At 40.3% G+C, this 24,506-nt stretch overlaps 12 non-coding genes across 12 annotated transcripts; all 12 read left to right on the plus strand.

The window, feature by feature from the left end:
* The first annotated feature begins 2,525 nt into the window (after positions 1–2,525).
* Positions 2,526–2,607, plus strand: TRNAS-AGA (transfer RNA serine (anticodon AGA)). The gene has a single exon. It is a non-coding gene; the product is annotated as a tRNA-Ser (tRNA).
* A 1,281-nt stretch (positions 2,608–3,888) lies between these two features.
* On the plus strand, positions 3,889–3,960 carry TRNAH-GUG (transfer RNA histidin (anticodon GUG)). Its single transcript has one exon. It is a non-coding gene; the product is annotated as a tRNA-His (tRNA).
* A 2,588-nt stretch (positions 3,961–6,548) lies between these two features.
* TRNAS-AGA (transfer RNA serine (anticodon AGA)) lies at positions 6,549–6,630 on the plus strand. The gene has a single exon. It is a non-coding gene; the product is annotated as a tRNA-Ser (tRNA).
* Positions 6,631–7,911: 1,281 nt separating this feature from the next.
* On the plus strand, positions 7,912–7,983 carry TRNAH-GUG (transfer RNA histidin (anticodon GUG)). The gene has a single exon. It is a non-coding gene; the product is annotated as a tRNA-His (tRNA).
* A 2,587-nt stretch (positions 7,984–10,570) lies between these two features.
* On the plus strand, positions 10,571–10,652 carry TRNAS-AGA (transfer RNA serine (anticodon AGA)). Its single transcript has one exon. It is a non-coding gene; the product is annotated as a tRNA-Ser (tRNA).
* Positions 10,653–11,933: 1,281 nt separating this feature from the next.
* On the plus strand, positions 11,934–12,005 carry TRNAH-GUG (transfer RNA histidin (anticodon GUG)). The gene has a single exon. It is a non-coding gene; the product is annotated as a tRNA-His (tRNA).
* A 2,587-nt stretch (positions 12,006–14,592) lies between these two features.
* On the plus strand, positions 14,593–14,674 carry TRNAS-AGA (transfer RNA serine (anticodon AGA)). Its single transcript has one exon. It is a non-coding gene; the product is annotated as a tRNA-Ser (tRNA).
* A 1,281-nt stretch (positions 14,675–15,955) lies between these two features.
* Positions 15,956–16,027, plus strand: TRNAH-GUG (transfer RNA histidin (anticodon GUG)). The gene has a single exon. It is a non-coding gene; the product is annotated as a tRNA-His (tRNA).
* Positions 16,028–18,615: 2,588 nt separating this feature from the next.
* On the plus strand, positions 18,616–18,697 carry TRNAS-AGA (transfer RNA serine (anticodon AGA)). The gene has a single exon. It is a non-coding gene; the product is annotated as a tRNA-Ser (tRNA).
* Positions 18,698–19,978: 1,281 nt separating this feature from the next.
* TRNAH-GUG (transfer RNA histidin (anticodon GUG)) lies at positions 19,979–20,050 on the plus strand. Its single transcript has one exon. It is a non-coding gene; the product is annotated as a tRNA-His (tRNA).
* A 2,588-nt stretch (positions 20,051–22,638) lies between these two features.
* Positions 22,639–22,720, plus strand: TRNAS-AGA (transfer RNA serine (anticodon AGA)). Its single transcript has one exon. It is a non-coding gene; the product is annotated as a tRNA-Ser (tRNA).
* A 1,281-nt stretch (positions 22,721–24,001) lies between these two features.
* TRNAH-GUG (transfer RNA histidin (anticodon GUG)) lies at positions 24,002–24,073 on the plus strand. The gene has a single exon. It is a non-coding gene; the product is annotated as a tRNA-His (tRNA).
* Positions 24,074–24,506: the final 433 nt, after the last annotated feature.

A 24,506-nucleotide genomic window follows, 5' to 3' on the forward strand; every position in this document is an offset into this window, starting at 1 on the left:
GGTTTTTGTAAAATGTCTATTAAAAACAGATCCTTTCAAATATTTAAACCATCTAACAACAAATGATTTAAACTCGCATGATTATAAACTGTAGCTATAATGTATTTACTTACATAAATTATCGGTCTTGAACCTATTGGGGGTGGAGGGGGAGCGGAGCTCACCCCCCAGGTGCAGTTGAGTGACCTGTGTTGTGGCTCTCTAGACGGAAGGCACACATTTTGCTGTCACCCAGCCCAATCCAGACGCGTATTGGGGCCAGGTTTCAGGCAAATAGAGCAGTAAGTGCAGAGAAATGTTCACTCTCTAAAAGTGGCATTTCTAAAATAGTAAAGTTAAATTCAACCTCACCAGTAAGTAGGATTTTCAATAAATAAATAAAGCTACTCCTCTCCGATATGGAATTACCAAATAAAAAGTATAGGGGAATACACAGAGCTAACCTATGAGAGGGGTAGACCTCACAGTAGTGAAAAATGAAATAGACTGTTTGGTACTTACAGGACACGCGAACCACCAAAGTACATATCTTATTTTTTACTTACATAGCATCATGCACCGAGGACTACCTAGGGCCTACCTTAGGTATAAATTATATGTAATAAAAGGGGAGTTTAAGGCTTGGCAAGTAGGCTGGGACTCACCTGGGAGACCCCTGAGTCTAAGCCCAGAACCATAACTCTGCCAGTCGAGTACTTACCTAAAAGCCGATAACTCACTTTTCTTCCATAGGCTAACATTCAGTGATTTCACTTGGAAATTCTTCTAAGTGGTGTGGAGTTTTGGAACTTTAAAATATTCATCTCAAATCAGCCGAACAACGAATTCTGATTTACTCACCTGTTATCAGGAGAGACCTCAGTGCTGCATCTTGGAGCTCGGTACTGACCCTGAAAAGTAATTTTAACCGTACTTACCAGTAACTCGAATTTCCTTCCATGGGATATCATTGCCTGCTTTTTGCTGAAAATTTTCTAAGTGTCGATTTTTGAAACTTACAAATATTCTTTAAAAATCGTACCAACTGTGAAAACGTAATTGTTTACCTGTTTTAGATAGATGTCCCAGTACTGAGCCTAGGAGCCCAGCACTGGATTACAAAAGTAACGAGAACGTACTTTACCCGTAACTTGAATTTTCTTCCATAGGAAACCATTGACTGTTTTTCTGTGAAATTTCTTCTAAGTGTCGATTTTGCAAACATGTAAATATTCCTTAAAAATCGCCTGTATAACTTAAACACAGTTTCTCAACTGCTTACAGGTGGTACAGTAGTGCTGGATCTAGGATCCAACACTGACCTAGAAAAAGTAACCATACCCCACTTACCTGCTAAGTGAATTTCCTTCCATAGGATAACATTGGTAATTTGATCAGCAAAAGTTTCTAAGTGTCAACTTTTAAAATAGCAAAATATTGCTTAAAAATCACAACAGTAACTAAAACAAATGTACTCACTTGTTTCCAAGAACTGTCCCAGGACTGAATCTAGGATCCAGTCCTGGATTTAGAAAAGTAATCCTGAAAGTAATTAATTGCATATAACTTAAAATTCCCATTGAGCTCAATGTATTATTGTGATTCAAATTGTGTTGCCTATTGCAATAAACTGTAACTATTACCTGCAAAAGTCAATTGCCTATTGCAAAGTATTTAACTAAAGCATCTCATTCTGAGAAAGTATATTTTGATACCTATTGTTGGTTCTAAAATAAAACAACAATATCTTTTGTATGCAAACCAATGGCCTAGAGTTCAGTTCTTGAGTGTGTGAGACCATTTGCTGACTGAGTGTGTACAACAAATGTTTTACACTGCACTCTGATACTGCCTTACTGCTCGGCAAGCTACCACTTTAGAGAGTAAGGTTATATCTAACTTTAGCCTCTGCCAAACCTCTGGGGACTGGGGACTCTGTGCACACTGTACCTATTTGGGAACAGTATATACAGAGCCACTTTCTCACAGTAGTGATAACGTGATTAGAGTCCTAAGGCCAACATAAAGATACAGCAAAACGTGAGGTGAAAAGCAAAAAGGTTGCTGGTAAGCCACCTTAAGGATGCCAGGTCTAACAAAAACTGAACTAAGGATAACATGAGTAAAACATCAGGTTTCTCTACTGCATTTGGTGAGACAAGTGGGCCTTCTTTTATCTTCCATTCAAGCAATCTTTGACAGACCCCTTTATTATAGAGCTTTTCAAGGATTAAAGATAAGGCACTTACAAAGGAGTCCCAAATACTCAGAGATGGTTGACTTCTGTAATATGGGTCGTAGACTAAAAGCAGCGCAAAAACAGAGTGCAACAGGGTCCAAAAAACTTGAGTGCCACAAGAGAGTTTGAATGCAAGCGTATCCTTTTACAGATCCAGAGATATACTCATCCAATTTTTGTTTTTAGGACAGAACGTGCATGATGAAAAAAACATTGTTTTTAAAAAGCGCATTGCAGAATATCAGTACTTTGATGTGGGAAAACTTCAAAACTTTCAAACAAAATATTTGTAGGCAGTTTACAGCAAGTTGTTGTGGCCGAGTGGTTAAGGCGATGGACTAGAAATCCATTGGGGTATCCCCGCGCAGGTTCGAATCCTGCCAACAACGAGAATCTTTTTATTATCGGCTACAATTTCAGAAGTTAACCTTTAGTATTTCTTCCATTTCAGTTTTATAAATAGGTGGCTTATTTTTGTGTCACTATTGCCTCTCCACATATTTGTTATCGCTACCTCTTTCATGTCTTTGCTACACCTCATTCCTACTTTAGCACGGGTGTAAACGCTTCAAATTATTATACCGTTGCTCTCTCATTCATACCTGCGCATACACTTGAAAGTTACTTTACCAATAAAAGACGCAAAGAGAGAAATAGAACAAAAGTGCTGGCTGGATTGGCAAACACACTTCATAAAACTGCATTTTCTTTTTTATTCTCCCCCTTGTTACATGCTTAACCTCCCCATGTGTAATTTCTCTTAACCTGCTGTCCCAGGAAGAGAATTTCATCTAAAGGCTCTTTCTGTGTTTTTTTCCCTAGTCTGTCTTTCCCATTTCTTAGCTGTGTAACTGTTCCTTTACGCGCGCTATTTAAACGCCATCAATCTCATTTGAGCTCCTTGCTCCCGCTTCTGTTTTCTCCACCTCTCATACTGCCAGTTCTCTCTTTCTCTGTGGTTGGTGGCTACTTTCCTGAGCTTCCGAAGCCACGTGGTTCCTGCCTCTTGTTGTCAGACTTGAATTGGAAAAGGAACCATATTAACAAGCCTTTACCATTCACACACGGCGGAAGTTTATACTTTAATTCAGTGAGCTAAGAAAAGCGTGTTGTGGGTCCCCTACGAGCCATGGTGCTTGCTTCATCATGATTTGGCACCAGTCATTAGCCGCAGCTCTGCTAATGAGCCACTGAGGTCAGTTTCAATATTTACTCAAAAACATAACCATGCAGCCCACCCCTCAACTGTGTATTTATCTTGCTTTTCTGCTGTTCGTGTGATTAGCTGGGAGGAGCTCACGGCGACATCCTCCCTATAAAAGAATAGATGGATCACTCTCTAACTCTTTCTTGCTTCACATACAAATGGCTTGAAAGGTGCAGGGAAGATGCAGGTCTAATAGACAGAATAGAAGGTCTGTGCCAGGTGGGTTTCTCTGCATTGTTGTTCCATCACAGGTCCGCAAGTGTAATGTGTGATCTTTGACTCCTGGCATTTCACAAGCAAGCGGCCAGGAAACGGTTTCAGCCTATCAACCACTGAGGAGACGCAGCCTCTGAATGAGGAATGAGGAAGCAATGAATACATCCAGCCTATCACAGGAACAGCCCTGAGTGTTCCGAATTATAAATTCTCCATGTCACTGTATGTCGTTGAGCCCAAGTAGCTCGCCGTGATCGTATAGTGGTTAGTACTCTGCGTTGTGGCCGCAGCAACCTCGGTTCGAATCCGAGTCACGGCATTGTGGCTGGCAATGTCACGGCAGTTGGGTGTTAATTTTACAGAATAAGCAAATGTACCAGTGGTTTTTGTAAAATGTCTATTAAAAACAGATCCTTTCAAATATTTAAACCATCTAACAACAAATGATTTAAACTCGCATGATTATAAGCTGTAGCTATAATGTATTTACTTACATAAATTATCGTTCTTGAACCTATTGGGGGTGGAGGGGGAGCGGAGCTCACCCCCCAGGTGCAGTTGAGTGACCTGTGTTGTGGCTCTCTAGAGGGAAGGCACAAATTTTGCTGTCACCCAGCCCAATCCAGACGTGTATTGGGGCCACGTTTCAGGCAAATAGAGCAGTAAGTGCAGAGAAATGTTCACTCTCTAAAAGTGGCATTTCTAAAATAGTAAAGTTAAATCCAACCTCACCAGTAAGTAGGATTTTCAATAAATAAATAAAGCTACTCCTCTCCGATATGGAATTACCAAATAAAAAGTATAGGGGAATACACAGAGCTAACCTATGAGAGGGGTAGACCTCACAGTAGTGAAAAATGAAATAGACTGTTTGGTACTTACAGGACACGCGAACCACCAAAGTACATATCTTATTTTTTACTTACATAGCATCATGCACCTAGGACTACCTAGGGCCTATCTTAGGTGTAAATTATATGTAATAAAAGGGGAGTTTAAGGCTTGGCATGTAGGCTGGGACTCCCCTGGGAGACCCCTGAGTCTATGCCCAGAACCATAACTCTGCCAGTCGAGTACTTACCTAAAAGCCGATAACTCACTTTTCTTCCATAGGCTAACATTGAGTGGTTTCACTTGGAAATTCTTCTAAGTGGTGTGGAGTTTTGGAACTTTAAAATATTCATCTAAAATCAGCCGAACAACGAATTCTGATTTACTCACCTGTTATCAGGAGAGACCTCAGTGCTGCATCTTGGAGCTCGGTACTGACCCTGAAAAGTAATTTTAACCGTACTTACCAGTAACTCGAATTTCCTTCCATGGGATATCATTGCCTGCTTTTTGCTGAAAATTTTCTAAGTGTCGATTTTTGAAACTTACAAATATTCTTTAAAAATCGTACCAACTGTGAAAACGTAATTGTTTACCTGTTTTAGATAGATGTCCCAGTACTGAGCCTAGGAGCCCAGCACTGGATTACAAAAGTAACGAGAACGTACTTTACCCGTAACTTGAATTTTCTTCCATAGGAAACCATTGACTGTTTTTCTGTGAAATTTCTTCTAAGTGTCGATTTTGCAAACATGTAAATATTCCTTAAAAATCGCCTGTATAACTTAAACGCAGTTTCTCAACTGCTTACAGGTGGTACAGTAGTGCTGGATCTAGGATCCAACACTGACCTAGAAAAAGTAACCATAACCCCACTTACCTGCTAAGTGAATTTCCTTCCATAGGATAACATTGGTAATTTGATCAGCAAAAGTTTCTAAGTGTCAACTTTTAAAATAGCAAAATATTGCTTAAAAATCACAACAGTAACTAAAACAAATTTACTCACTTGTTTCCAAGAACTGTCCCAGGACTGAATCTAGGATCCAGTCCTGGATTTAGAAAAGTAATCCTGAAAGTAATTAATTGCATATAACTTAAAATTCCCATTGAGCTCAATGTATTATTGTGATTCAAATTGTGTTGCCTATTGCAATAAACTGTAACTATTACCTGCAAAAGTCAATTGACTATTGCAAAGTATTTAACTAAAGCATCTCATTCTGAGAAAGTATATTTTGATACCTAATGTTGGTTCTAAAATAAAACAACAATATCTTTTGTATGCAAACCAATGGCCTAGAGTTCAGTTCTTGAGTGTGTGAGACCATTTGCTGACTGAGTGTGTACAACAAATGTTTTACACTGCACTCTGATACTGCCTTACTGCTCGGCAAGCTACCACTTTAGAGAGTAGGGTTATATCTAACTTTAGCCTCTGCCAAACCTCTGGGGACTGGGGACTCTGTGCACACTGTACCTATTTGGGAACAGTATATACAGAGCCACTTTCTCACAGTAGTGATAACGTGATTAGAGTCCTAAGGCCAACATAAAGATACAGCAAAACGTGAGGTGAAAAGCAAAAAGGTTGCTGGTAAGCCACCTTAAGGATGCCAGGTCTAACAAAAACTGAACTAAGGATAACATGAGTAAAACATCAGGTTTCTCTACTGCATTTGGTGAGACAAGTGGGCCTTCTTTTATCTTCCATTCAAGCAATCTTTGACAGACCCCTTTATTATAGAGCTTTTCAAGGATTAAAGATAAGGCACTTACAAAGGAGTCCCATATACTCAGAGATGGTTGACTTCTGTAATATGGGTCGTAGACTAAAAGCAGCGCAAAAACAGAGTGCAACAGGGTCCAAAAAACTTGAGTGCCACAAGAGAGTTTGAATGCAAGCGTATCCTTTTACAGATCCAGAGATATACTCATCCAATTTTTGTTTTTAGGACAGAACGTGCATGATGAAAAAAACATTGTTTTTAAAAAGCGCATTGCAGAATATCAGTACTTTGATGTGGGAAAACTTCAAAACTTTCAAACAAAATATTTGTAGGCAGTTTACAGCAAGTTGTTGTGGCCGAGTGGTCAAGGCGATGGACTAGAAATCCATTGGGGTATCCCCGCGCAGGTTCGAATCCTGCCAACAACGAGTATCTTTTTATTATCGGCTACAATTTCAGAAGTTAACCTTTAGTATTTCTTCCATTTCAGTTTTATAAATAGGTGGCTTATTTTTGTGTCACTATTGCCTCTCCACATATTTGTTATCGCTACCTCTTTCATGTCTTTGCTACACCTCATTCCTACTTTAGCACTGGTGTAAACGCTTCAAATTATTATACCGTTGCTCTCTCATTCATACCTGCGCATACACTTGAAAGTTACTTTACCAATAAAAGACGCAAAGAGAGAAATAGAACAAAAGTGCTGGCTGGATTGGCAAACACACTTCATAAAACTGCATTTTCTTTTTTATTCTCCCCCTTGTTACATGCTTAACCTCCCCATGTGTAATTTCTCTTAACCTGCTGTCCCAGGAAGAGAATTTCATCTAAAGGCTCTTTCTGTGTTTTTTTCCCTAGTCTGTCTTTCCCATTTCTTAGCTGTGTAACTGTTCCTTTACGCGCTCTATTTAAATGCCATCAATCTCATTTGAGCTCCTTGCTCCCGCTTCTGTTTTCTCCACCTCTCATACTGCCAGTTCTCTCTTTCTCTGTGGTTGGTGGCTACTTTCCTGAGCTTCCGAAGCCACGTGGTTCCTGCCTCTTGTTGTCAGACTTGAATTGGAAAAGGAACCATATTAACAAGCCTTTACCACTCACACACGGCGGAAGTTTATACTTTAATTCAGTGAGCTAAGAAAAGCGTGTTGTGGGTCCCCTACGAGCCATGGTGCTTGCTTCATCATGATTTGGCACCAGTCATTAGCCGCAGCTCTGCTAATGAGCCACTGAGGTCAGTTTCAATATTTACTCAAAAACATAACCATGCAGCCCACCCCTCAACTGTGTATTTATCTTGCTTTTCTGCTGTTCGTGTGATTAGCTGGGAGGAGCTCACGGCGACATCCTCCCTATAAAAGTGTAGATGGATCACTCTCTAACTCTTTCTTGCTTCACATACAAATGGCTTGAAAGGTGCAGGGAAGATGCAGGTCTAATAGACAGAATAGAAGGTCTGTGCCAGGTGGGTTTCTCTGCATTGGTGTCCCATCACAGGTCCGCAAGTGTAATGTGTGATCTTTGACTCCTGGCATTTCACAAGCAGGCGGCCAGGAAACGGTTTCAGCCTATCAACCACTGAGGAGACGCAGCCTCTGAATGAGGAATGAGGAAGCAATGAATACATCCAGCCTATCACAGGAACAGCCCTGAGTGTTCCGAATTATAAATTCTCCATGTCACTGTATGTCGTTGAGCCCAAGTAGCTCGCCGTGATCGTATAGTGGTTAGTACTCTGCGTTGTGGCCGCAGCAACCTCGGTTCGAATCCGAGTCACGGCATTGTGGTTGGCAATGTCACGGCAGTTGGGTGTTAATTTTACAGAATTAGCAAATGTAACAGTGGTTTTTGTAAAATGTCTATTAAAAACAGATCCTTTCAAATATTTAAACCATCTAACAACAAATGATTTAAACTCGCATGATTATAAGCTGTAGCTATAATGTATTTACTTACATAAATTATCGTTCTTGAACCTATTGGGGGTGGAGGGGGAGCGGAGCTCACCCCCCAGGTGCAGTTGAGTGACCTGTGTTGTGGCTCTCTAGAGGGAAGGCACACATTTTGCTGTCACCCAGCCCAATCCAGACGTGTATTGGGGCCAGGTTTCAGGCAAATAGAGCAGTAAGTGCAGAGAAATGTTCACTCTCTAAAAGTGGCATTTCTAAAATAGTAAAGTTAAATTCAACCTCACCAGTAAGTAGGATTTTCAATAAATAAATAAAGCTACTCCTCTCCGATATGGAATTACCAAATAAAAAGTATAGGGGAATACACAGAGCTAACCTATGAGAGGGGTAGACCTCACAGTAGTGAAAAATGAAATAGACTGTTTGGTACTTACAGGACACGCGAACCACCAAAGTACATATCTTATTTTTTACTTACATAGCATCATGCACCTAGGACTACCTAGGGCCTACCTTAGGTATAAATTATATGTAATAAAAGGGGAGTTTAAGGCTTGGCAAGTAGGCTGGGACTCACCTGGGAGACCCCTGAGTCTAAGCCCAGAACCATAACTCTGCCAGTCGAGTACTTACCTAAAAGCCGATAACTCACTTTTCTTCCATAGGCTAACATTCAGTGGTTTCACTTGGAAATTCTTCTAAGTGGTGTGGAGTTTTGGAACTTTAAAATATTCATCTAAAATCAGCCGAACAACGAATTCTGATTTACTCACCTGTTATCAGGAGAGACCTCAGTGCTGCATCTTGGAGCTCGGTACTGACCCTGAAAAGTAATTTTAACCGTACTTACCAGTAACTCGAATTTCCTTCCATGGGATATCATTGCCTGCTTTTTGCTGAAAATTTTCTAAGTGTCGATTTTTGAAACTTACAAATATTCTTTAAAAATCGTACCAACTGTGAAAACGTAATTGTTTACCTGTTTTAGATAGATGTCCCAGTACTGAGCCTAGGAGCCCAGCACTGGATTACAAAAGTAACGAGAACGTACTTTACCCGTAACTTGAATTTTCTTCCATAGGAAACCATTGACTGTTTTTCTGTGAAATTTCTTCTAAGTGTCGATTTTGCAAACATGTAAATATTCCTTAAAAATCGCCTGTATAACTTAAACACAGTTTCTCAACTGCTTACAGGTGGTACAGTAGTGCTGGATCTAGGATCCAACACTGACCTAGAAAAAGTAACCATAACCCCACTTACCTGCTAAGTGAATTTCCTTCCATAGGATAACATTGGTAATTTGATCAGCAAAAGTTTCTAAGTGTCAACTTTTAAAATAGCAAAATATTGCTTAAAAATCACAACAGTAACTAAAACGAATTTACTCACTTGTTTCCAAGAACTGTCCCAGGACTGAATCTAGGATCCAGACCTGGATTTAGAAAAGTAATCCTGAAAGTAATTAATTGCATATAACTTAAAATTCCCATTGAGCTCAATGTATTATTGTTATTCAAATTGTGTTGCCTATTGCAATAAACTGTAACTATGACCTGCAAAAGTCAATTGCCTATTGCAAAGTATTTAACTAAAGCATCTCATTCTGAGAAAGTATATTTTGATACCTATTGTTGGTTCTAAAATAAAACAACAATATCTTTTGTATGCAAACCAATGGCCTAGAGTTCAGTTCTTGAGTGTGTGAGACCATTTGCTGACTGAGTGTGTACAACAAATGTTTTACACTGTACTCTGATACTGCCTTACTGCTCGGCAAGCTACCACTTTAGAGAGTAAGGTTATATCTAACTTTAGCCTCTGCCAAACCTCTGGGGACTGGGGACTCTGTGCACACTGTACCTATTTGGGAACAGTATATACAGAGCCACTTTCTCACAGTAGTGATAAAGTGATTAGAGTCCTAAGGCCAACATAAAGATACAGCAAAACGTGAGGTGAAAAGCAAAAAGGTTGCTGGTAGGCCACCTTAAGGATGCCAGGTCTAACAAAAACTGAACTAAGGATAACATGAGTAAAACATCAGGTTTCTCTACTGCATTTGGTGAGACAAGTGGGCCTTCTTTTATCTTCCATTCAAGCAATCTTTGACAGACCCCTTTATTATAGAGCTTTTCAAGGATTAAAGATAAGGCACTTACAAAGGAGTCCCAAATACTCAGAGATGGTTGACTTCTGTAATATGGGTCGTAGACTAAAAGCAGCGCAAAAACAGAGTGCAACAGGGTCCAAAAAATTGAGTGCCACAAGAGAGTTTGAATGCAAGCGTATCCTTTTACAGATCCAGAGATATACTCATCCAATTTTTGTTTTTAGGACAGAACGTGCATGATGAAAAAAACATTGTTTTTAAAAAGCGCATTGCAGAATATCAGTACTTTGATGTGGGAAAACTTCAAAACTTTCAAACAAAATATTTGTAGGCTGTTTACAGCAAGTTGTTGTGGCCGAGTGGTTAAGGCGATGGACTAGAAATCCATTGGGGTATCCCCGCGCAGGTTCGAATCCTACCAACAACGAGAATCTTTTTATTATCGGCTACAATTTCAGAAGTTAACCTTTAGTATTTCTTCCATTTCAGTTTTATAAATAGGTGGCTTATTTTTGTGTCACTATTGCCTCTCCACATATTTGTTATCGCTACCTCTTTCATGTCTTTGCTACACCTCATTCCTACTTTAGCACTGGTGTAAACGCTTCAAATTATTATACCGTTGCTCTCTCATTCATACCTGCGCATACACTTGAAAGTTACTTTACCAATAAAAGACGCAAAGAGAGAAATAGAACAAAAGTGCTGGCTGGATTGGCAAACACACTTCATAAAACTGCATTTTCTTTTTTATTCTCCCCCTTGTTACATGCTTAACCTCCCCATGTGTAATTTCTCTTAACCTGCTGTCCCAGGAAGAGAATTTCATCTAAAGGCTCTTTCTGTGTTTTTTTCCCTAGTCTGTCTTTCCCATTTCTTAGCTGTGTAACTGTTCCTTTACGCGCTCTATTTAAATGCCATCAATCTCATTTGAGCTCCTTGCTCCCGCTTCTGTTTTCTCCACCTCTCATACTGCCAGTTCTCTCTTTCTCTGTGGTTGGTGGCTACTTTCCTGAGCTTCCGAAGCCACGTGGTTCCTGCCTCTTGTTGTCAGACTTGAATTGGAAAAGGAACCATATTAACAAGCCTTTACCACTCACACACGGCGGAGGTTTATACTTTAATTCAGTGAGCTAAGAAAAGCGTGTTGTGGGTCCCCTATGAGCCATGGTGCTTGCTTCATCATGATTTGGCACCAGTCATTAGCCGCAGCTCTGCTAATGAGCCACTGAGGTCAGTTTCAATATTTACTCAAAAACATAACCATGCAGCCCACCCCTCAACTGTGTATTTATCTTGCTTTTCTGCTGTTCGTGTGATTAGCTGGGAGGAGCTCACGGCGACATCCTCCCTATAAAAGTGTAGATGGATCACTCTCTAACTCTTTCTTGCTTCACATACAAATGGCTTGAAAGGTGCAGGGAAGATGCAGGTCTAATAGACAGAATAGAAGGTCTGTGCCAGGTGGGTTTCTCTGCATTGTTGTTCCATCACAGGTCCGCAAGTGTAATGTGTGATCTTTGACTCCTGGCATTTCACAAGCAGGCGGCCAGGAAACGGTTTCAGCCTATCAACCACTGAGGAGACGCAGCCTCTGAATGAGGAATGAGGAAGCAATGAATACATCCAGCCTATCACAGGAACAGCCCTGAGTGTTCCGAATTATAAATTCTCCATGTCACTGTATGTCGTTGAGCCCAAGTAGCTCGCCGTGATCGTATAGTGGTTAGTACTCTGCGTTGTGGCCGCAGCAACCTCGGTTCGAATCCGAGTCACGGCATTGTGGTTGGCAATGTCACGGCAGTTGGGTGTTAATTTCACAGAATTAGCAAATGTACCAGTGGTTTTTGTAAAATGTCTATTAAAAACAGATCCTTTCAAATATTTAAACCATCTAACAACAAATGATTTAAACTCGCATGATTATAAACTGTAGCTATAATGTATTTACTTACATAAATTATCGGTCTTGAACCTATTGGGGGTGGAGGGGGAGCGGAGCTCACCCCCCAGGTGCAGTTGAGTGACCTGTGTTGTGGCTCTCTAGACGGAAGGCACACATTTTGCTGTCACCCAGCCCAATCCAGACGCGTATTGGGGCCAGGTTTCAGGCAAATAGAGCAGTAAGTGCAGAGAAATGTTCACTCTCTAAAAGTGGCATTTCTAAAATAGTAAAGTTAAATTCAACCTCACCAGTAAGTAGGATTTTCAATAAATAAATAAAGCTACTCCTCTCCGATATGGAATTACCAAATAAAAAGTATAGGGGAATACACAGAGCTAACCTATGAGAGGGGTAGACCTCACAGTAGTGAAAAATGAAATAGACTGTTTGGTACTTACAGGACACGCGAACCACCAAAGTACATATCTTATTTTTTACTTACATAGCATCATGCACCGAGGACTACCTAGGGCCTACCTTAGGTATAAATTATATGTAATAAAAGGGGAGTTTAAGGCTTGGCAAGTAGGCTGGGACTCACCTGGGAGACCCCTGAGTCTAAGCCCAGAACCATAACTCTGCCAGTCGAGTACTTACCTAAAAGCCGATAACTCACTTTTCTTCCATAGGCTAACATTCAGTGATTTCACTTGGAAATTCTTCTAAGTGGTGTGGAGTTTTGGAACTTTAAAATATTCATCTCAAATCAGCCGAACAACGAATTCTGATTTACTCACCTGTTATCAGGAGAGACCTCAGTGCTGCATCTTGGAGCTCGGTACTGACCCTGAAAAGTAATTTTAACCGTACTTACCAGTAACTCGAATTTCCTTCCATGGGATATCATTGCCTGCTTTTTGCTGAAAATTTTCTAAGTGTCGATTTTTGAAACTTACAAATATTCTTTAAAAATCGTACCAACTGTGAAAACGTAATTGTTTACCTGTTTTAGATAGATGTCCCAGTACTGAGCCTAGGAGCCCAGCACTGGATTACAAAAGTAACGAGAACGTACTTTACCCGTAACTTGAATTTTCTTCCATAGGAAACCATTGACTGTTTTTCTGTGAAATTTCTTCTAAGTGTCGATTTTGCAAACATGTAAATATTCCTTAAAAATCGCCTGTATAACTTAAACACAGTTTCTCAACTGCTTACAGGTGGTACAGTAGTGCTGGATCTAGGATCCAACACTGACCTAGAAAAAGTAACCATACCCCACTTACCTGCTAAGTGAATTTCCTTCCATAGGATAACATTGGTAATTTGATCAGCAAAAGTTTCTAAGTGTCAACTTTTAAAATAGCAAAATATTGCTTAAAAATCACAACAGTAACTAAAACAAATTTACTCACTTGTTTCCAAGAACTGTCCCAGGACTGAATCTAGGATCCAGTCCTGGATTTAGAAAAGTAATCCTGAAAGTAATTAATTGCATATAACTTAAAATTCCCATTGAGCTCAATGTATTATTGTGATTCAAATTGTGTTGCCTATTGCAATAAACTGTAACTATTACCTGCAAAAGTCAATTGCCTATTGCAAAGTATTTAACTAAAGCATCTCATTCTGAGAAAGTATATTTTGATACCTATTGTTGGTTCTAAAATAAAACAACAATATCTTTTGTATGCAAACCAATGGCCTAGAGTTCAGTTCTTGAGTGTGTGAGACCATTTGCTGACTGAGTGTGTACAACAAATGTTTTACACTGCACTCTGATACTGCCTTACTGCTCGGCAAGCTACCACTTTAGAGAGTAAGGTTATATCTAACTTTAGCCTCTGCCAAACCTCTGGGGACTGGGGACTCTGTGCACACTGTACCTATTTGGGAACAGTATATACAGAGCCACTTTCTCACAGTAGTGATAACGTGATTAGAGTCCTAAGGCCAACATAAAGATACAGCAAAACGTGAGGTGAAAAGCAAAAAGGTTGCTGGTAAGCCACCTTAAGGATGCCAGGTCTAACAAAAACTGAACTAAGGATAACATGAGTAAAACATCAGGTTTCTCTACTGCATTTGGTGAGACAAGTGGGCCTTCTTTTATCTTCCATTCAAGCAATCTTTGACAGACCCCTTTATTATAGAGCTTTTCAAGGATTAAAGATAAGGCACTTACAAAGGAGTCCCAAATACTCAGAGATGGTTGACTTCTGTAATATGGGTCGTAGACTAAAAGCAGCGCAAAAACAGAGTGCAACAGGGTCCAAAAAACTTGAGTGCCACAAGAGAGTTTGAATGCAAGCGTATCCTTTTACAGATCCAGAGATATACTCATCCAATTTTTGTTTTTAGGACAGAACGTGCATGATGAAAAAAACATTGTTTTTAAAAAGCGCATTGCAGAATATCAGTACTTTGATGTGGGAAAACTTCAAAACTTTCAAACAAAATATTTGTAGGCAGTTTACAGCAAGTTGTTGTGGCCGAGTGGTTAAGGCGATGGACTAGAAATCCATTGGGGTATCCCCGCGCAGGTTCGAATCCTGCCAACAACGAGAATCTTTTTATTATCGGCTACAATTTCAGAAGTTAACCTTTAGTATTTCTTCCATTTCAGTTTTATAAATAGGTGGCTTATTTTTGTGTCACTATTGCCTCTCCACATATTTGTTATCGCTACCTCTTTCATGTCTTTGCTACACCTCATTCCTACTTTAGCACGGGTGTAAACGCTTCAAATTATTATACCGTTGCTCTCTCATTCATACCTGCGCATACACTTGAAAGTTACTTTACCAATAAAAGACGCAAAGAGAGAAATAGAACAAAAGTGCTGGCTGGATTGGCAAACACACTTCATAAAACTGCATTTTCTTTTTTATTCTCCCCCTTGTTACATGCTTAACCTCCCCATGTGTAATTTCTCTTAACCTGCTGTCCCAGGAAGAGAATTTCATCTAAAGGCTCTTTCTGTGTTTTTTTCCCTAGTCTGTCTTTCCCATTTCTTAGCTGTGTAACTGTTCCTTTACGCGCTCTATTTAAACGTCATCAATCTCATTTGAGCTCCTTGCTCCCGCTTCTGTTTTCTCCACCTCTCATACTGCCAGTTCTCTCTTTCTCTGTGGTTGGTGGCTACTTTCCTGAGCTTCCGAAGCCACGTGGTTCCTGCCTCTTGTTGTCAGACTTGAATTGGAAAAGGAACCATATTAACAAGCCTTTACCATTCACACACGGCGGAAGTTTATACTTTAATTCAGTGAGCTAAGAAAAGCGTGTTGTGGGTCCCCTACGAGCCATGGTGCTTGCTTCATCATGATTTGGCACCAGTCATTAGCCGCAGCTCTGCTAATGAGCCACTGAGGTCAGTTTCAATATTTACTCAAAAACATAACCATGCAGCCCACCCCTCAACTGTGTATTTATCTTGCTTTTCTGCTGTTCGTGTGATTAGCTGGGAGGAGCTCACGGCGACATCCTCCCTATAAAAGAATAGATGGATCACTCTCTAACTCTTTCTTGCTTCACATACAAATGGCTTGAAAGGTGCAGGGAAGATGCAGGTCTAATAGACAGAATAGAAGGTCTGTGCCAGGTGGGTTTCTCTGCATTGTTGTTCCATCACAGGTCCGCAAGTGTAATGTGTGATCTTTGACTCCTGGCATTTCACAAGCAAGCGGCCAGGAAACGGTTTCAGCCTATCAACCACTGAGGAGACGCAGCCTCTGAATGAGGAATGAGGAAGCAATGAATACATCCAGCCTATCACAGGAACAGCCCTGAGTGTTCCGAATTATAAATTCTCCATGTCACTGTATGTCGTTGAGCCCAAGTAGCTCGCCGTGATCGTATAGTGGTTAGTACTCTGCGTTGTGGCCGCAGCAACCTCGGTTCGAATCCGAGTCACGGCATTGTGGTTGGCAATGTCACGGCAGTTGGGTGTTAATTTTACAGAATTAGCAAATGTACCAGTGGTTTTTGTAAAATGTCTATTAAAAACAGATCCTTTCAAATATTTAAACCATCTAACAACAAATGATTTAAACTCGCATGATTATAAGCTGTAGCTATAATGTATTTACTTACATAAATTATCGTTCTTGAACCTATTGGGGGTGGAGGGGGAGCGGAGCTCACCCCCCAGGTGCAGTTGAGTGACCTGTGTTGTGGCTCTCTAGAGGGAAGGCACAAATTTTGCTGTCACCCAGCCCAATCCAGACGTGTATTGGGGCCAGGTTTCAGGCAAATAGAGCAGTAAGTGCAGAGAAATGTTCACTCTCTAAAAGTGGCATTTCTAAAATAGTAAAGTTAAATCCAACCTCACCAGTAAGTAGGATTTTCAATAAATAAATAAAGCTACTCCTCTCCGATATGGAATTACCAAATAAAAAGTATAGGGGAATACACAGAGCTAACCTATGAGAGGGGTAGACCTCACAGTAGTGAAAAATGAAATAGACTGTTTGGTACTTACAGGACACGCGAACCACCAAAGTACATATCTTATTTTTTACTTACATAGCATCATGCACCTAGGACTACCTAGGGCCTATCTTAGGTGTAAATTATATGTAATAAAAGGGGAGTTTAAGGCTTGGCATGTAGGCTGGGACTCCCCTGGGAGACCCCTGAGTCTATGCCCAGAACCATAACTCTGCCAGTCGAGTACTTACCTAAAAGCCGATAACTCACTTTTCTTCCATAGGCTAACATTGAGTGGTTTCACTTGGAAATTCTTCTAAGTGGTGTGGAGTTTTGGAACTTTAAAATATTCATCTAAAATCAGCCGAACAACGAATTCTGATTTACTCACCTGTTATCAGGAGAGACCTCAGTGCTGCATCTTGGAGCTCGGTACTGACCCTGAAAAGTAATTTTAACCGTACTTACCAGTAACTCGAATTTCCTTCCATGGGATATCATTGCCTGCTTTTTGCTGAAAATTTTCTAAGTGTCGATTTTTGAAACTTACAAATATTCTTTAAAAATCGTACCAACTGTGAAAACGTAATTGTTTACCTGTTTTAGATAGATGTCCCAGTACTGAGCCTAGGAGCCCAGCACTGGATTACAAAAGTAACGAGAACGTACTTTACCCGTAACTTGAATTTTCTTCCATAGGAAACCATTGACTGTTTTTCTGTGAAATTTCTTCTAAGTGTCGATTTTGCAAACATGTAAATATTCCTTAAAAATCGCCTGTATAACTTAAACGCAGTTTCTCAACTGCTTACAGGTGGTACAGTAGTGCTGGATCTAGGATCCAACACTGACCTAGAAAAAGTAACCATAACCCCACTTACCTGCTAAGTGAATTTCCTTCCATAGGATAACATTGGTAATTTGATCAGCAAAAGTTTCTAAGTGTCAACTTTTAAAATAGCAAAATATTGCTTAAAAATCACAACAGTAACTAAAACAAATTTACTCACTTGTTTCCAAGAACTGTCCCAGGACTGAATCTAGGATCCAGTCCTGGATTTAGAAAAGTAATCCTGAAAGTAATTAATTGCATATAACTTAAAATTCCCATTGAGCTCAATGTATTATTGTGATTCAAATTGTGTTGCCTATTGCAATAAACTGTAACTATTACCTGCAAAAGTCAATTGACTATTGCAAAGTATTTAACTAAAGCATCTCATTCTGAGAAAGTATATTTTGATACCTAATGTTGGTTCTAAAATAAAACAACAATATCTTTTGTATGCAAACCAATGGCCTAGAGTTCAGTTCTTGAGTGTGTGAGACCATTTGCTGACTGAGTGTGTACAACAAATGTTTTACACTGCACTCTGATACTGCCTTACTGCTCGGCAAGCTACCACTTTAGAGAGTAGGGTTATATCTAACTTTAGTCTCTGCCAAACCTCTGGGGACTGGGGACTCTGTGCACACTGTACCTATTTGGGAACAGTATATACAGAGCCACTTTCTCACAGTAGTGATAACGTGATTAGAGTCCTAAGGCCAACATAAAGATACAGCAAAACGTGAGGTGAAAAGCAAAAAGGTTGCTGGTAAGCCACCTTAAGGATGCCAGGTCTAACAAAAACTGAACTAAGGATAACATGAGTAAAACATCAGGTTTCTCTACTGCATTTGGTGAGACAAGTGGGCCTTCTTTTATCTTCCATTCAAGCAATCTTTGACAGACCCCTTTATTATAGAGCTTTTCAAGGATTAAAGATAAGGCACTTACAAAGGAGTCCCAAATACTCAGAGATGGTTGACTTCTGTAATATGGGTCGTAGACTAAAAGCAGCGCAAAAACAGAGTGCAACAGGGTCCAAAAAACTTGAGTGCCACAAGAGAGTTTGAATGCAAGCGTATCCTTTTACAGATCCAGAGATATACTCATCCAATTTTTGTTTTTAGGACAGAACGTGCATGATGAAAAAAACATTGTTTTTAAAAAGCGCATTGCAGAATATCAGTACTTTGATGTGGGAAAACTTCAAAACTTTCAAACAAAATATTTGTAGGCAGTTTACAGCAAGTTGTTGTGGCCGAGTGGTCAAGGCGATGGACTAGAAATCCATTGGGGTATCCCCGCGCAGGTTCGAATCCTGCCAACAACGAGAATCTTTTTATTATCGGCTACAATTTCAGAAGTTAACCTTTAGTATTTCTTCCATTTCAGTTTTATAAATAGGTGGCTTATTTTTGTGTCACTATTGCCTCTCCACATATTTGTTATCGCTACCTCTTTCATGTCTTTGCTACACCTCATTCCTACTTTAGCACGGGTGTAAACGCTTCAAATTATTATACCGTTGCTCTCTCATTCATACCTGCGCATACACTTGAAAGTTACTTTACCAATAAAAGACGCAAAGAGAGAAATAGAACAAAAGTGCTGGCTGGATTGGCAAACACACTTCATAAAACTGCATTTTCTTTTTTATTCTCCCCCTTGTTACATGCTTAACCTCCCCATGTGTAATTTCTCTTAACCTGCTGTCCCAGGAAGAGAATTTCATCTAAAGGCTCTTTCTGTGTTTTTTTCCCTAGTCTGTCTTTCCCATTTCTTAGCTGTGTAACTGTTCCTTTACGCGCTCTATTTAAACGCCATCAATCTCATTTGAGCTCCTTGCTCCCGCTTCTGTTTTCTCCACCTCTCATACTGCCAGTTCTCTCTTTCTCTGTGGTTGGTGGCTACTTTCCTGAGCTTCCGAAGCCACGTGGTTCCTGCCTCTTGTTGTCAGACTTGAATTGGAAAAGGAACCATATTAACAAGCCTTTACCATTCACACACGGCGGAAGTTTATACTTTAATTCAGTGAGCTAAGAAAAGCGTGTTGTGGGTCCCCTACGAGCCATGGTGCTTGCTTCATCATGATTTGGCACCAGTCATTAGCCGCAGCTCTGCTAATGAGCCACTGAGGTCAGTTTCAATATTTACTCAAAAACATAACCATGCAGCCCACCCCTCAACTGTGTATTTATCTTGCTTTTCTGCTGTTCGTGTGATTAGCTGGGAGGAGCTCACGGCGACATCCTCCCTATAAAAGAATAGATGGATCACTCTCTAACTCTTTCTTGCTTCACATACAAATGGCTTGAAAGGTGCAGGGAAGATGCAGGTCTAATAGACAGAATAGAAGGTCTGTGCCAGGTGGGTTTCTCTGCATTGTTGTTCCATCACAGGTCCGCAAGTGTAATGTGTGATCTTTGACTCCTGGCATTTCACAAGCAAGCGGCCAGGAAACGGTTTCAGCCTATCAACCACTGAGGAGACGCAGCCTCTGAATGAGGAATGAGGAAGCAATGAATACATCCAGCCTATCACAGGAACAGCCCTGAGTGTTCCGAATTATAAATTCTCCATGTCACTGTATGTCGTTGAGCCCAAGTAGCTCGCCGTGATCGTATAGTGGTTAGTACTCTGCGTTGTGGCCGCAGCAACCTCGGTTCGAATCCGAGTCACGGCATTGTGGTTGGCAATGTCACGGCAGTTGGGTGTTAATTTTACAGAATTAGCAAATGTACCAGTGGTTTTTGTAAAATGTCTATTAAAAACAGATCCTTTCAAATATTTAAACCATCTAACAACAAATGATTTAAACTCGCATGATTATAAGCTGTAGCTATAATGTATTTACTTACATAAATTATCGTTCTTGAACCTATTGGGGGTGGAGGGGGAGCGGAGCTCACCCCCCAGGTGCAGTTGAGTGACCTGTGTTGTGGCTCTCTAGAGGGAAGGCACAAATTTTGCTGTCACCCAGCCCAATCCAGACGTGTATTGGGGCCAGGTTTCAGGCAAATAGAGCAGTAAGTGCAGAGAAATGTTCACTCTCTAAAAGTGGCATTTCTAAAATAGTAAAGTTAAATCCAACCTCACCAGTAAGTAGGATTTTCAATAAATAAATAAAGCTACTCCTCTCCGATATGGAATTACCAAATAAAAAGTATAGGGGAATACACAGAGCTAACCTATGAGAGGGGTAGACCTCACAGTAGTGAAAAATGAAATAGACTGTTTGGTACTTACAGGACACGCGAACCACCAAAGTACATATCTTATTTTTTACTTACATAGCATCATGCACCTAGGACTACCTAGGGCCTATCTTAGGTGTAAATTATATGTAATAAAAGGGGAGTTTAAGGCTTGGCATGTAGGCTGGGACTCCCCTGGGAGATCCCTGAGTCTATGCCCAGAACCATAACTCTGCCAGTCGAGTACTTACCTAAAAGCCGATAACTCACTTTTCTTCCATAGGCTAACATTGAGTGGTTTCACTTGGAAATTCTTCTAAGTGGTGTGGAGTTTTGGAACTTTAAAATATTCATCTAAAATCAGCCGAACAACGAATTCTGATTTACTCACCTGTTATCAGGAGAGACCTCAGTGCTGCATCTTGGAGCTCGGTACTGACCCTGAAAAGTAATTTTAACCGTACTTACCAGTAACTCGAATTTCCTTCCATGGGATATCATTGCCTGCTTTTTGCTGAAAATTTTCTAAGTGTCGATTTTTGAAACTTACAAATATTCTTTAAAAATCGTACCAACTGTGAAAACGTAATTGTTTACCTGTTTTAGATAGATGTCCCAGTACTGAGCCTAGGAGCCCAGCACTGGATTACAAAAGTAACGAGAACGTACTTTACCCGTAACTTGAATTTTCTTCCATAGGAAACCATTGACTGTTTTTCTGTGAAATTTCTTCTAAGTGTCGATTTTGCAAACATGTAAATATTCCTTAAAAATCGCCTGTATAACTTAAACGCAGTTTCTCAACTGCTTACAGGTGGTACAGTAGTGCTGGATCTAGGATCCAACACTGACCTAGAAAAAGTAACCATAACCCCACTTACCTGCTAAGTGAATTTCCTTCCATAGGATAACATTGGTAATTTGATCAGCAAAAGTTTCTAAGTGTCAACTTTTAAAATAGCAAAATATTGCTTAAAAATCACAACAGTAACTAAAACAAATTTACTCACTTGTTTCCAAGAACTGTCCCAGGACTGAATCTAGGATCCAGTCCTGGATTTAGAAAAGTAATCCTGAAAGTAATTAATTGCATATAACTTAAAATTCCCATTGAGCTCAATGTATTATTGTGATTCAAATTGTGTTGCCTATTGCAATAAACTGTAACTATTACCTGCAAAAGTCAATTGACTATTGCAAAGTATTTAACTAAAGCATCTCATTCTGAGAAAGTATATTTTGATACCTAATGTTGGTTCTAAAATAAAACAACAATATCTTTTGTATGCAAACCAATGGCCTAGAGTTCAGTTCTTGAGTGTGTGAGACCATTTGCTGACTGAGTGTGTACAACAAATGTTTTACACTGCACTCTGATACTGCCTTACTGCTCGGCAAGCTACCACTTTAGAGAGTAGGGTTATATCTAACTTTAGTCTCTGCCAAACCTCTGGGGACTGGGGATTCTGTGCACACTGTACCTATTTGGGAACAGTATATACAGAGCCACTTTCTCACAGTAGTGATAACGTGATTAGAGTCCTAAGGCCAACATAAAGATACAGCAAAACGTGAGGTGAAAAGCAAAAAGGTTGCTGGTAAGCCACCTTAAGGATGCCAGGTCTAACAAAAACTGAACTAAGGATAACATGAGTAAAACATCAGGTTTCTCTACTGCATTTGGTGAGACAAGTGGGCCTTCTTTTATCTTCCATTCAAGCAATCTTTGACAGACCCCTTTATTATAGAGCTTTTCAAGGATTAAAGATAAGGCACTTACAAAGGAGTCCCAAATACTCAGAGATGGTTGACTTCTGTAATATGGGTCGTAGACTAAAAGCAGCGCAAAAACAGAGTGCAACAGGGTCCAAAAAACTTGAGTGCCACAAGAGAGTTTGAATGCAAGCGTATCCTTTTACAGATCCAGAGATATACTCATCCAATTTTTGTTTTTAGGACAGAACGTGCATGATGAAAAAAACATTGTTTTTAAAAAGCGCATTGCAGAATATCAGTACTTTGATGTGGGAAAACTTCAAAACTTTCAAACAAAATATTTGTAGGCAGTTTACAGCAAGTTGTTGTGGCCGAGTGGTCAAGGCGATGGACTAGAAATCCATTGGGGTATCCCCGCGCAGGTTCGAATCCTGCCAACAACGAGAATCTTTTTATTATCGGCTACAATTTCAGAAGTTAACCTTTAGTATTTCTTCCATTTCAGTTTTATAAATAAGTGGCTTATTTTTGTGTCACTATTGCCTCTCCACATATTTGTTATCGCTACCTCTTTCATGTCTTTGCTACACCTCATTCCTACTTTAGCACTGGTGTAAACGCTTCAAATTATTATACCGTTGCTCTCTCATTCATACCTGCGCATACACTTGAAAGTTACTTTACCAATAAAAGACGCAAAGAGAGAAATAGAACAAAAGTGCTGGCTGGATTGGCAAACACACTTCATAAAACTGCATTTTCTTTTTTATTCTCCCCCTTGTTACATGCTTAACCTCCCCATGTGTAATTTCTCTTAACCTGCTGTCCCAGGAAGAGAATTTCATCTAAAGGCTCTTTCTGTGTTTTTTTCCCTAGTCTGTCTTTCCCATTTCTTAGCTGTGTAACTGTTCCTTTACGCGCTCTATTTAAATGCCATCAATCTCATTTGAGCTCCTTGCTCCCGCTTCTGTTTTCTCCACCTCTCATACTGCCAGTTCTCTCTTTCTCTGTGGTTGGTGGCTACTTTCCTGAGCTTCCGAAGCCAGGTGGTTCCTGCCTCTTGTTGTCAGACTTGAATTGGAAAAGGAACCATATTAACAAGCCTTTACCACTCACACACGGCGGAGGTTTATACTTTAATTCAGTGAGCTAAGAAAAGCGTGTTGTGGGTCCCCTATGAGCCATGGTGCTTGCTTCATCATGATTTGGCACCAGTCATTAGCCGCAGCTCTGCTAATGAGCCACTGAGGTCAGTTTCAATATTTACTCAAAAACATAACCATGCAGCCCACCCCTCAACTGTGTATTTATCTTGCTTTTCTGCTGTTCGTGTGATTAGCTGGGAGGAGCTCACGGCGACATCCTCCCTATAAAAGTGTAGATGGATCACTCTCTAACTCTTTCTTGCTTCACATACAAATGGCTTGAAAGGTGCAGGGAAGATGCAGGTCTAATAGACAGAATAGAAGGTCTGTGCCAGGTGGGTTTCTCTGCATTGTTGTTCCATCACAGGTCCGCAAGTGTAATGTGTGATCTTTGACTCCTGGCATTTCACAAGCAGGCGGCCAGGAAACGGTTTCAGCCTATCAACCACTGAGGAGACGCAGCCTCTGAATGAGGAATGAGGAAGCAATGAATACATCCAGCCTATCACAGGAACAGCCCTGAGTGTTCCGAATTATAAATTCTCCATGTCACTGTATGTCGTTGAGCCCAAGTAGCTCGCCGTGATCGTATAGTGGTTAGTACTCTGCGTTGTGGCCGCAGCAACCTCGGTTCGAATCCGAGTCACGGCATTGTGGTTGGCAATGTCACGGCAGTTGGGTGTTAATTTTACAGAATTAGCAAATGTACCAGTGGTTTTTGTAAAATGTCTATTAAAAACAGATCCTTTCAAATATTTAAACCATCTAACAACAAATGATTTAAACTCGCATGATTATAAGCTGTAGCTATAATGTATTTACTTACATAAATTATCGTTCTTGAACCTATTGGGGGTGGAGGGGGAGCGGAGCTCACCCCCCAGGTGCAGTTGAGTGACCTGTGTTGTGGCTCTCTAGAGGGAAGGCACACATTTTGCTGTCACCCAGCCCAATCCAGACGTGTATTGGGGCCAGGTTTCAGGCAAATAGAGCAGTAAGTGCAGAGAAATGTTCACTCTCTAAAAGTGGCATTTCTAAAATAGTAAAGTTAAATTCAACCTCACCAGTAAGTAGGATTTTCAAT

The sequence above is a fragment of the Triturus cristatus genome, chromosome 12 (assembly GCF_964204655.1).
Source record: "Triturus cristatus chromosome 12, aTriCri1.1, whole genome shotgun sequence".
NCBI classification, from domain to species: domain Eukaryota; kingdom Metazoa; phylum Chordata; class Amphibia; order Caudata; family Salamandridae; genus Triturus; species Triturus cristatus.